The sequence below is a fragment of the Limanda limanda genome, chromosome 13 (genome assembly GCF_963576545.1).
Source record: "Limanda limanda chromosome 13, fLimLim1.1, whole genome shotgun sequence".
In the NCBI taxonomy this organism is placed as follows: domain Eukaryota; kingdom Metazoa; phylum Chordata; class Actinopteri; order Pleuronectiformes; family Pleuronectidae; genus Limanda; species Limanda limanda.
Window position 1 is genome coordinate 19,991,297 of NC_083648.1, and position 13,151 is coordinate 20,004,447.

A 13,151-nucleotide genomic window follows, 5' to 3' on the forward strand; every position below is an offset into this window, starting at 1 on the left:
GCCATCTTGACAGCGAATGAGAACGCACACCGAGAAAAAAGGGACGACGTGCACATCACAGGACATCACGATGCATAATGTGAGCTATGTATTACCACAGGAGAGAACCACTGAACATACTGTCCCCGCTGTTCCATCATTAACAAGGATCAGCGATAACAAAATGAAGCAACATCACGTTGTCATAATGAAACGGTATTGAGGTGCATGTTTGTGGGTTGGTATGTATATGGGGCTCGTGGTGATGTGTCCTCGGGCACACATGTTTATGAAGCATCTGTGCAGGTCTATCAGTGTGATGTGGTGTATGACGATCCATCCTCACGCCTCACAGCCTCTGGCAAGCTGAAGGCTAATAATAAATGCAAATTACAATCAGAGGAGCAGATCGGAGCTGGAGAGGATAATTGCTCCATTATGGCTGTGTGTGTTTGTGTGTGCGCGCGCTTGTGTGTGTGGACGGATGTGTGTGTCTTGTATAACAGAAAGAGAGAGGTAGAGGGGTGGAGCCGAACGCTGGGCGATGATGTCACCAACAGGCCGGGACAGTGGAGGTGTGAGAATGGGGTGTTGAAAGTATCGATTTATTTGCTGGACAAAATTTAACTTTTCCATTCTGAGGGGCCAAGTGTACGTAGGGCTAATTATAGTGTGTGTGATGTAACTGTGAGTCACAAATCAAACAAAGACAAAAAGACCAGAGCGCACGCTGCTCTGGAATGAACTGTTTCAAATACAGATTGAGTGAACACTGAATGAATTCTATGTAATTTACAAAAAGTGTAATTCCTATTGGTATTCCATGATGTGTTCATTGAATCTATTGGGAAACTCGTCATCTTTTTCGAAGCGAAGGCTGGTATGTTCCCCTTGGGTCAGAATGTAGTGGCCTATGTTGTTGTTTCAACCAACCATGACAGCATATAACAATGCAGGAAAACCAGACAAACCCGTAAAAGAGAAATAACATGAAAAATACCTTCAAAACCAGTTAAATAACATTGCACATATTTATGCCATTAACAAACGTGTTTAAATTAACCCATCTTTTAGAAACACTGCAACAGCTTTTTTTGTTAAGAGTTGAAGAAGAATGTCAACTATTGTGTTTCTATGGTAATAGCTAGGTGATTAGTCAAGCTCAGTAATGGGAGTGGAAACAGCCTGGCCTTGTTCAAAGGTAACCTACAGTAAATCTCATTAATGCTTTACACATGCACTTATCTTCCTAAAATTTCCCAGAGAAATTTGAACATAAATGTCCAAGTCAGTTGCTCCGGACAATATTTGTTTGATCATGTTTCTAACATGCGAAGGATGTAAAACTGAAAAAAAACATAAAGATAACAAATATCTCATTTTGAAAAAAAATGTCCAAACACATCATCAAAGATGACAAAATGGAAATACTTGCCAATGAGGGCCAAAGCTTGTGTTGATGAGCTGTGAATAAAAATGCGTAGTGGAATTCATGTCCTACCACTCTATCCCTTTCCTGAATGTTCCAGAAATGTTTCTGTTGTTGTGAACACGTCTGATCAGCACAAATTTCCTGATAGATTATTCATCTGTGAGAGGTAAAGTCTTGAGAAAGAGATTTTTCCAAATATTTCACAGACTTCGTGTCTGAAAACAGCTTAATTAACTTGTTAAGGCGTTTGTTAGAGCATGATAAAGCTGACAAGTTTGGTCTGATGCTGTCTTGTTTTTATCTTTGGACGGAACAAAGCTGGTTTCCCCCTGTTCCTACCTTTGTATCAAGATAAACTAACCCTCGTCAACCTGTGGCTTCATATTTACTATACAGACATGAGTTTGGATGTTCTCATCAAACTCTATGAACTAATTGGGACAAAATGTCATAATGAGGGAAAAGTAAGCGTGAATAGATGACTTAATTTCCCTTCGGGGATGAATAAAGTAATTTATCTATCTATCTAGATAATGAATTACCTGCAAAATAATTAAATGTTTGTAAATGCACTTGTTTGCATGTTTGGTAATATAGATTTACTTCCACAAGCATGATCCTGCTAATCCATTATGAAAACATGCATGTGAATAGATTTCCAGGAAACTTATCGTGAACAAACAAAATCAAACCATAATATTTCTTCTAGGCTATGAGGAAATCATGATGCTGTTAATCCAACTGGCATTTCACCAACAGTGATCACTGACTGCAGCTCTATGTGAAAAACCCAACAAACAGTCAGAGGACTTCTCCCAGATCACACACTCGCATTTCTTTCACATTTATCTCTTTATTTCCTCCATTTAAGCATAAAGGAAATGGTCTTAACCTCTCTGTCTTCTTTACCTCCATCATTTTAATTCCCAAATTAATTGTGTGGGCAGACATGTGAATAGAAATGCAATGACATTGGCTTATTGTATTTGATCTATTAAATCTTTCTCTAGTTTGTGTCTTCATGACATGAGCCAAAGGGTTTTGCTGTTAATATTTAAATCATTACACACGCTTTAATCTTAATGTGAAATCTATTAAGGAGGATGACTCCGGCCTCTGGGCACTTTTATTAAGCGTGTGTGTGTGTGTCTGTGTGTGTGTGTATGTGTGTGTGCATGTGTGTTTCTCTCTGTCATCATCATCATCTTTGGCTTTGTAGGCACTCTCCTCACTCTCTCCATTTTTCTGCCACACAGCTCACTGATGAGCCGGCCCATCTGTCTCACTTTCAGCCCATTCATCACTTCCTCACTCATCAACTCTGTATTTCTTCATTTTCTTTCCTCACTCCATCTCTGTCTCTCACCAACTCATCACCCATTTCAGAGTTGTTGTTTTTTTCATTCCACTCTTCTTTCTTCCGTTCAATCCAGCTGCCTCTCGCTTTCGCCTATCCGGTGTTTTCCGAGCCTCATTTTCTGCCTCTGTCGTTTCCGCTGGCCGTCCATCCATGGAGGAAGCTATTTCCATGAACAAGCGTGTAATGAGTGCAGTCAATGAACCCTCAATATGGGCTCATTTGATCAAAGAATCAGCTTGGGAGGGAGCCCAGAGAGGAGAAAAAAGTCAAAAAAAATACATGGAGTCTTGTTATTAGAATATAAAACTGATCAGTTCATATGTGATGGTGATTGCAATGCATGAAACCTGTCCTACACAAGGCCGTCCGATGTCCAAAACAAAACTGTTTGTGCTGGGAATTTTAAAAACTCCTGCAGCTTTAAGAATAATCATAGTAAAAATATATTAAACAATACATACATGTCATATCATTACATATCTTTTAAGAGTGCAAGGGAGCAATTAAAATGTGGTTAAATTTGACTAAAGGGAAAACGAGCAGAGACAAGATAAAAGTGACAGGGGAGAATAGAATGCACCATAAACCATCCATAAGGCGGCTTTATGACCTTTATGGAAAAAAGAGAACACTTTAAACTGGGCATTCCTTCTCTCTCACTCACACTCCGGCTGTATGACTCTATTCCTCCTGCACATGCCCCCCTTAGTTTCTCACTAAAAGTGGGAGAGTCCATGAACATCCTGTCATCCTCCAGTATTGGAACCATATAGTGGTCATTTCACTTTGGGAGAGTTTGTGAACTCTGGCGCACCTGTTACCACACCCAGCAGTCATGTCACCGTGTACTGAGTATACACTGTGTATACTCAGGCCGAACAGTTAGATCCCCGCAGATTAGCTTGGAAAGATTTTAAGGGTGTGTGAAGTTACTGTTTTATAATAGATGAGATATTAAAATCAGAATCAACTTGTGAGGCATATGTTCTGTGATAAGGGTTTGTTTGTTGGGCTATAGTTTAGAATTTTATTTTCCTTATTTCCTTGTAGACTTAACTTAGCCTCCTTTTGTTAGTTCATTAGGAATTATGGTGGCGGCCTGAATGTTTTTGTTATTTATATGAAGGATGTTTAGTAAGTTAATCTTTTGTGTGAAATTGTCAGTCAGGGGAGTAGTGCCAGGGTTTAGGGAGAGGACTTGTCTTTTGTTTGATAATGATTTGTGTACTACTTTTGTTCACTGTTGTTAATGCAAATCATTTGTAGCAGTATTACAATAAAAGGCATTGCCAAATTCCATCGGCGCTGTGTTGCTTCCCTTACTCCTAGACCAAAGTGGGCTGCAACAGTGGACTACTGATGACTTGTTTGTTTATGTTGACAGAATGACAGCACTGTCAATCAAAAGTATAAATCATACCCAAACAATAGCCCTAACTAGAATGAGCTGCACAAACTCATAAATATCCGTCCCTTAAAAATGTTTGCCCCCTATCTGGCAATGTTAAGGAAATTGAAAAGAGAAAATCCTGGATGTGAAGTTATTTGATTCTTCCCAGACCCATACTGCATCTCTCCAACAAGGTTCATGGTCATCCGTCAATTTTTGCATAATCTTGCTTCCAAACAAACAAACCAACAAACAAACCTCGTGGCAGATGTATTAAATCAGATTCGATATGTTTACTCTTATTAGATCTTACATATCCTAATTTTTCTTCATGATTAAATTGAATTCCATTTCTAGTTTCAAATTTATTTTCTTAAGCTACATTCATAAAAAAAGTTTTAGGGTTAGTTCATAAGCAAACAGTGCAGTACAAACAGTACACACCCAGGAGGCACAGATCATTAACTTCCATTCGGAGCCTTATTTCTGGCAGCGAAATTAACTCTCTCTTTTAGTTTCGTTTTTGGTCTCCACCAACAAATCTGAGCTGTAAGATGCTCCATATGTTCACTAACTAGTTTCTAACTTTGTCAGTTTTGATAAAACCACCTGCCTCCTGTGGCTGGTTTGACGGCAGCCATAAAACCAAACCAGTGAGCTACAAGAGGCTAAAAGGTTTTTATGAGTGGACCCTTTCCTGGTCCAAACCCCTCAACTCATCTATTGTTTATATGATAATATTAGTTAGTGCAGCTTTAAAAGGGAACTCCTTAGGATTTGAAAAATAAACGTCAGTGCTTCAATATGTTTACAGTTGTCCTCAGCAGGTCACGACTCACCAGCCCTAAGAGGGTCGACAGGGAATATGGGGAGGTTTCACCTGAGGAAACACGTTCTCCCTCCTCTCTCTTCCCCTCCTCCAATCCGCCTCTCCCTCGCCTGGTCTGGGATGCAGTTGAACGATGAGGGAATTTGAGCGACAGCCTGCGCGACCATTTGAAACAATGTGAAGGATACAGAAGGGCCCGGGCGGCAGCATCTCCTGATGCATCATGTGCTGGTGGCTGGTGGCTGGTGGGTTATCGAGATTTATGCCTCAGGCGCTTCGGGGGCACTGGCATGATTATGATACCATAACACCAGGTGCCATAAAAAAAAATGCTGTCAGCCAAATGAAGAGCGGAGCGCTGAAATGTGCTCGCCATTATGTGATCAGTCACACCTGTCAAACACGAGGCCCTCCATCAACAGAGCTGTCACTGTCAGCTGTTGCCTCGATTCTTGACTCCTTCATTTTGGGTTTCTGGTCACTGTGTGTGTGAGTGTGTGTTTGTCTGTTTGTGGGTCATTTTACCTCTTTTCCCAGGCAGCCACAAGTCTCCCACCTACAATACCTCATGCGAGCACAGATAAGAGGTGAGGAATTACCAAACATGTCGGCCACATGCTGCTGGAGATCACACACACACGGCCTCCTTTTAATATTTCGCAGGGAGGAAGAAAGGGATGCATACATCATTCTGACAGAGCCAGAATGGAGAGAGACATCCCTCTGTTATCTACACACACACGCACTGTCAGAGATTTATAGTACACGGCTTTAATGGCGCCCTCACACACCTCTCTCTCCCTCTATCCTCTCTCGCACAAACACACATCCATCCATCCATCATCCACCTTCCTCTCCCTCTGTTTTCCTCCTCTTTTCCATCTTCCCTCTATCTGCTGTCCATCTCGCATCTTCCATTACTTCTTATGTCTCTCCTCCCTTTTCCCTTTTCCTTGTCCTCCTCCAGACAGCTCCCAGTTTCTCTGCCTTCCCACAGTTAATAGAAAGAACAGTAAAAATAAAGACGTCAAAGTCGGCCTCACTTCTGGATGCTGTCAGTGGGAAAGGAAGACTTGACTTGCGCTGTACAAGTTTTTATAAATACTTTATAGGGTTTCCAATAAACAGCATACTGACAGCCATACATGACTCTGTAATGGGGAACGGTTAAAGCTTACACACAGATCATTTACTCAAGTGATTTATGTAGCAATGCTTCCAGCCACACTGGGTCTGATCCCCTGCACCTCAGGTAACCGGTGTTTGTTGGGATGCTCTCATCACGTGCACATTTGCTTCACTGACTTTAAATTCAAGGTGCAATACATCCACTTAGATTATGGACTTTTTCTAAAGAATGTGTATTATTTAAAAAAAGGATGCTTTTTATTTCAATATAGAAGATTCCAGATGGAGATGATCCTATACCAATTAGATCGATTTATAAGTTGAAAGAGAAAAGAGAATATAGGTCAAGTAGTTTACAGAAAATGTCCAACAGTTTTTCGTATCTCCTTGAAGTAAAACTGTCAAATTCCAGTGATCAGTCGATGATGAATGAGAGACTCTCAGTAGAGCGCGTACCTCCACCAACAGTCTAATCAACCAATCATGAACAATTTAGAAAATTGCCCCCTGATCTGGATCTACAGCTTAATATAATGGGTTCTCAGGTAGTTTTTGCATGATCCTGCTAATTAATAAACAAATAAACAGACGTAAACATCACCTATTTGTTGGAGGTAAAAAGGTAATTCTGCTGAAACTATGACTACAGATCAGGAGAGTATATGTTCTGCTATGAATGAAGTACACGATAACATCATACTTGGCTGTTGCTTGCACTACAGCCGAGGATATTTGCATGAAGTCGAACCAGTCACAGCTTCCCTGTATTGTAGCTGCGGCACATGTTGAAACTGTCAAGCTCAGTGGGGGGTGGTCCAGGGATAAAAAGCCAGAGCTCAATTTGGTCACAATGGAAAGGAGCTCTGGCTGGTCCATGTGTGAATAGCCCATTAATGTCTCACACCATCCGTCATTATGAGGGTGTGAGTGTCTCTTTTATTACCTCGGCAAAGGAAGTTATGTTTTCATCAGCATTTGTTGGATTACGTAAAAACCACTAGAGGGATTATCATGAAACTCAGTGGAAGGGTGTGAGATAGGTCAGGGAAAACCTCCATTAATACCTTTAAACCGGGTATTTTGGTGACAATCATCCAGAATTTGTGAATCAAAATATTTATTTTTATGGGGGGGCGGGGTGTCTTTATTGAGTTTCTGTTTCCATCTATATCAGAGAATGGATACTTTACCTGCATTACAGTGAGCATTTCAGTGTGCATGGTATCATATCTGATCTCAATATGCAGTGTGGTGATAAAGTGGCCAATCGGTCTTGCTGGAGGTATGTGCCCTTCAAGTTTCTCTTACATTGAATTGTATTACAGAAATAAACAAATTGTTGTAAGTAAAGCTGCATTGATCAATATTTCTATTCAAATAATGGACCAATTGACTAGAATCACATTCCATATCACATGTGTTTTCTGACCCATGTAATAAACACACTCACACACACACATATATAGAAACTGGCAGGATACAATTGTTTCCTTTTGACCTTTTTTAACAATGTTTATACATAAGAACAATGAGGAGAGTGTTTGTAACATCGCTGGATTGAAATTATATAATCTCATAAAGACTCTGCTCTCTCTCTTCATACCTGTACACCCTTCATCAGTGATGAAGAAGAAAGGTTGTTGCAAGGTCACTGGAGACGCCCTCTGTACGTCTTTCTGTCTTTGTGTCCATTCACTCGGCAACAGCAAAGTCACAGAACATCAATACAGAGAGATGCACTCTGGGACGGCATCTCAACATGCTGAGTGTCAGAGGACAATGACTGGTGATAATGACCCAGACTGTGTGTGAGTGTGTGTGTGTGTGTGTGTGTGTGTGTGTGTGTGTGTGTGTGTGTGTGTGTGTGTGTGTGTGTGTGTGTGTGTGTGTGTGTGTGTGTGTGTGTGTGTGTGTGTGTGTGTGTGTGTGTCTTTGTGATGTGCGTGTGTGTGTGAGAGTGTTTCTTATCTGATATTGATTGGCTGCAAAAATAATAATTGACCGTCCATTTTGTCCTTTTCATTTTCACCTGAACATCAGTTTTTGTATGCAGGAGATGTTCACAGTCTCTTACAATCACACACACACACACACACACACAAAGACAGCAACACACACTTCACACTCTCACGTACACACACACCCTCTCGCCCTCCAGTACAACCCTATAATTTGCCAGATGCGGTGAACGGCTGGTTACTATGGCAACTACAGTGGGGAGAGTTTTTTCGTTTTTCTCAATTTTGGCAATAGGTCTGCGCAGAGACACACACGCACACTCAGTCGTCATGTGATCATGACTGAGGAGCTGAAGGGCGGCGTGAATCACAAGCCTGCCTCTGAATCCGCAACCAATGGATGCCAGCGTTGGATGTTTGTGACAGTGATGACTGGTCATGTGATATCATCCCATAATGAAGTGCTTTCATTTTTGCACCTGCGGGTGGACTGAGATTTTTGCTTAAAGGGAACACACACACAAACACCCGCACAAATACACAAACACACACACACACTCAGCATGGGGTTATCACAATGTATGGATGAGGAAAGCAGATTCTCTGAAGGAGTGGGAGGGTAAGAAGAGAATGAGCTGAACTGACACTAATGTACTTAGACAAGCTCAGTGAGTCATTGTATGCTAATACAATGCACACACACACACATACACACAAACACACACATATGCTCTGAAACGCTCAACGGATGCAAATACAATCTGATTGATAAGCTAACGGTTTGTAATGAATTTTCTGAAATGCCACTCTCAGATGCATCGTGTTGTAATTACTGATGGTGCCATTTAAAAGACACAACCTTTAAAATGTTAAACTCTTCTATTCCCTAAATAAACCCCAAGTCATCAGCTTTACCAGAGACGGGTTATAGTGCTGAGCCAATAAAAAGCGAGGCAAAGGATTATCCTCACACACACACACACACACACACACACACACACACACACACACACACACACACACACACACACACACACACACTGCTGCTTCTGGTTGGGGCTGATAAGAGGAATTCTCTTCCCCTCAGGGAATCAAGCAAAAGGAAACACGACGGAAGGAGAGTGAGGGGTCGTGGTGGGGGAGGAGGAGGAGGGGAAACAATGCGTGGGTGACAGTCGCAAGTTGACGTGTGCGTGTACGTGAGCGACGCCCCCGTCATTGCCAGTAATGTTAGGTCACACACACACACACACACTGCTGCATCCAGCCACTCAGATGATTGAGGAGCTGTATTCCTAAAGTAACCTCCTGTGACCTGGTTTTAGGAAACACCTCTTCCAAACTCACGTCTTTTATTTTGAAGGGTTTTGATTGGCTCTAATATAGAAAAGTGTACAGAGCTGTACTTGCCTGTAGTTTTAGATGTTATTTTGAGGGACCATTTGAGAATATAGGAACATTTTCTAGATGTATAATTATACATCTAAAAAATGTGTTTAAATATGTTTGAGGTTGTCCTTGGCTTGCCCTTCATAAATCCATGGCAAAGCCTCATAGCTTGTGTCGCCCATACACGTTCCTGTCTGAAACGTGCGTGGGTGAGTTACGTATGTCTGACGACTGAGGACCCGGAGACGTCATCTGACAAAAAGCTCTTCTCCTCTACCCCCCCGCTCGCTTCCAGTCGCGCTATGCAAATAGCCGATTTAAGCTCGGAGTCTTCTTTGCTGGGGCGTCGAGCTGCAGCCAATCAGAGGCCAAACTCTGTGGCAGGAATTAACATAAATCTGCATGGCTAATGTATTGTGCAAATTGAAAGAGTGACAGTGGGACTTCACCTTTTCTCAGCGATAATATAATACAACAATTGACCTTAAACTAAGAACGTAATGGTCTGATAAATCCATTCATTTGCCGACTGGAAAACAAACCGCATTTGTTTGTGTAATTGCCCATGAGCAGGGAGAGGGATGGACGGAGAAGGAAATGGAGAGAAAGTGTGTGTGAGAGGGAAAGTGGTGAATAAACAGTGGAGATGGATGAGTCTATTAAAGCAGGGTCCTAATCCGAGCTATTAGGAAGCAGAGTGAAGGAGTGTGAGAGAGGAGGGAACATACGTCGGGTTAATGGCTCTAAATACAGATTTAAACAGAGCAAAGGACTATTGGAGATTATTATACATTTATACGAGGCGGCCACAAGGAATTATGGGCCTTCTGCACATGAGATTACTTTGGACCGCCTCCTCTGATCTTCTTTGATTTACATATATGGAAACTTCAGTAGTGATCAACTATCTCACACATAAATTAAATCAATGATTGCACCAATTGCACAGTCTGTCTTTGGAGGATGATGTTGGTTTTGTATTTGAGAAAGAAATCCTGCAAAATGTTTTTTGCTTGTTGCAGCATGCGGCATTAACTGTAGTTTTGATATTTGATTTCACTCGAGACACTTCGAGTCATTGAGAAACATAACGTCTGATTCTGACTTTTCTCTTAAAACAATCAAACGAAAAGGCCAAATATTCACATATTCCCTCGCAGCTGATTGTACAAAAATGTGCAGTCTTTAAAAGTGTAGTTGTGGTATATTGAATATATAAAACAAATTGAATCAGTCATAGCCTGTGTTCTGCGTGTGTGGTTTATTGTGAGTTTCTTGTGTGTAATTAGTCTGCTTCGGCCAGTCGATCCAAAGAGTATTTTAAAATGTCTCTGGTGGCTTGAGGCTTTTTTGACTGTTCAGCATTCAGCTCGGTGCTTCGAGAAAATCAAATGTTTTCTTGGCAGTCAATTATAATTTCTAGGTGTTTTCTAAACTAGTCATTACCCTTTAACAAGGAAAAAACTTTGTAATTAGTTTGAACCACCAAGTGGTAGAGCTATAACTTTTGGATGGGGGGCTATTGAGAAAAGAGCATGACTCTGAATGATTTAGAAATCATTGGTCATGTTACAATTCGTTAATAAAATCTTTTAGCTAAATTTGGGCCTGGTCTGATTAATTCCACAAAACTAGTTGAATTAACCAGTTGGAGAATCTTGAAAGACATCAACAGCTTATCCCTTACTAAGAGGAACTTAGTGTACTGCAGGTTTCAGAACTCTCATCCCATTATGTGATTCTATTCTTGGTTGGTATTTTCTGTGTAGTATCTATTCAATGAAGCCTATTTATAAAGCATAATAGGTCTGTATTTGTCATTATTAGTGGTCTACTATTCCCATCCTGGTCTCAAGCTGTTGGCCGACTCACATTTCAACATCATTTGTCTGGTTGTTCTGCGCCACACCCTGCAGCTGCCATTCTGTTGTGCTTCTGACAATGGAGTGTTTGCTGTATAAGATCCAACACTGACACAGGTTAAACAAGAGGCACCACATTAAACAGGTCTGTAATCTTTAGGATTATAAGTTAAAGGGGAGGACAGTATGATCAGATTTCCCGCTCTGCACCTTGTTCTGCACGGTGACGCTCACAGGGAAACAATCATAAAAAGAATGAATATTTGAGAAATGCAATAAATATAACTGTTGCTTTGTGCAGAATCCTAACAGCTTGTTCCCCACAGTTTATCACATCATTTGTTGCCCACTGATGATTCTGCAACCAGTTAATCACTCGCAATTGAGTAGTCCTCCGACTCACATCAGGAAAAATAATTCACATTTCCACACACCTTGCTGATGTGCACCTCAGCTGAGATTCTGAGGACGGGTATTCCTGTCACTTTCCACATTTTATATCCAGCCCACAGACTCAAACTGCTGACGTCACGGCCACCAGCCTGCTCCTCTTCAAAAGAGTCGGCAGTTCTTAGAAGTCATCAGCTGAGGGTTAAGGTCGAGCATAAAGGTCACGGCAGAGTTAAGCTTCCATCCGAGTTTCTTACAGTTTCTCCAATTTGACCATTTCAAGAGAGTTTTCCATCACAGAGGAACATTCAGCTCTTCAGAGGCCTTGATAAGGGGAAACATGCTGACAGGGCAGAAACCCTGGGGTTAGTGGAAAAGCTGAAATCTCAAGGAAATCACACAAACACACAACTGCAGACTTCTGCAGCTGCTGTACTTTGTAGGTGTTAATATTAATCCACGCAACTAGTTTGACAGTAGGAAGATTAAAGGAATCGATGGATTTGCGATGACGTCTCAGTGAATTCCATATATGGTTTGAAAATACTAACTCAAATCATGGATGAGAGAAAAATGTGGAAAAATACTGATATTTTTTGCGTCACTGTGATGCGTGTGTTCTGTATAAGTGATGCTCACCCCTCGCACACACAGTCTGGTCACTGATTGGATGAGCAGGCAGGCCTCAGCTCACGTCCAGCCAATCAGAGTGCAGCATGTCACATTCATGAGTCCATGTTCTTAGAGCTGGAGGGTGCGAGGAGCAGAGTGAGAGGCCCAGGACATGGTAAACAACCAGGACACACACACACACACACACACACACACACACACACACACACACACACACACACACACACACACACACACACACACACACACACACACACACACACACACACACACACACACACACACACACACACACACACACACACACACACACACACACACACACACACACACACACACACACACACTAACCATAGTAGACAAGCCTTCGCTTCCCATTAAGTTCAGTGCAGCCCTCAGGATGGAGTAAAAATACTTCTCCACAAAGAGTGGGAGCATTACAACACCAGTGTGTGTCTGTGTGTGTCCTGGTTGTTTGTGTGACATTGGCAGCATTTTTTTGTGTGTTCTCTCACCTTGCACTCATTTTCCTTTGCAAATAATCATTTTAATCGAGGAAACCTAATTACCATCATCTTGATGGGTTTAGTTAAATCTGTATTAATGAAACATTATAATCATTGTAACAAAAATATCATAAAAGAGGCACAAGCCTGTAACCGTATTGATTGGTGGGAAGCATTATTTAGTCATGCAATAGATTATCAACAGTTACTGGGTGCAATCAGGATACCAGCTCACTCTGAGTCATTTTTACTTTTGTGATTACTGGAGAATAAGGAACGACACAGGATCATTTGT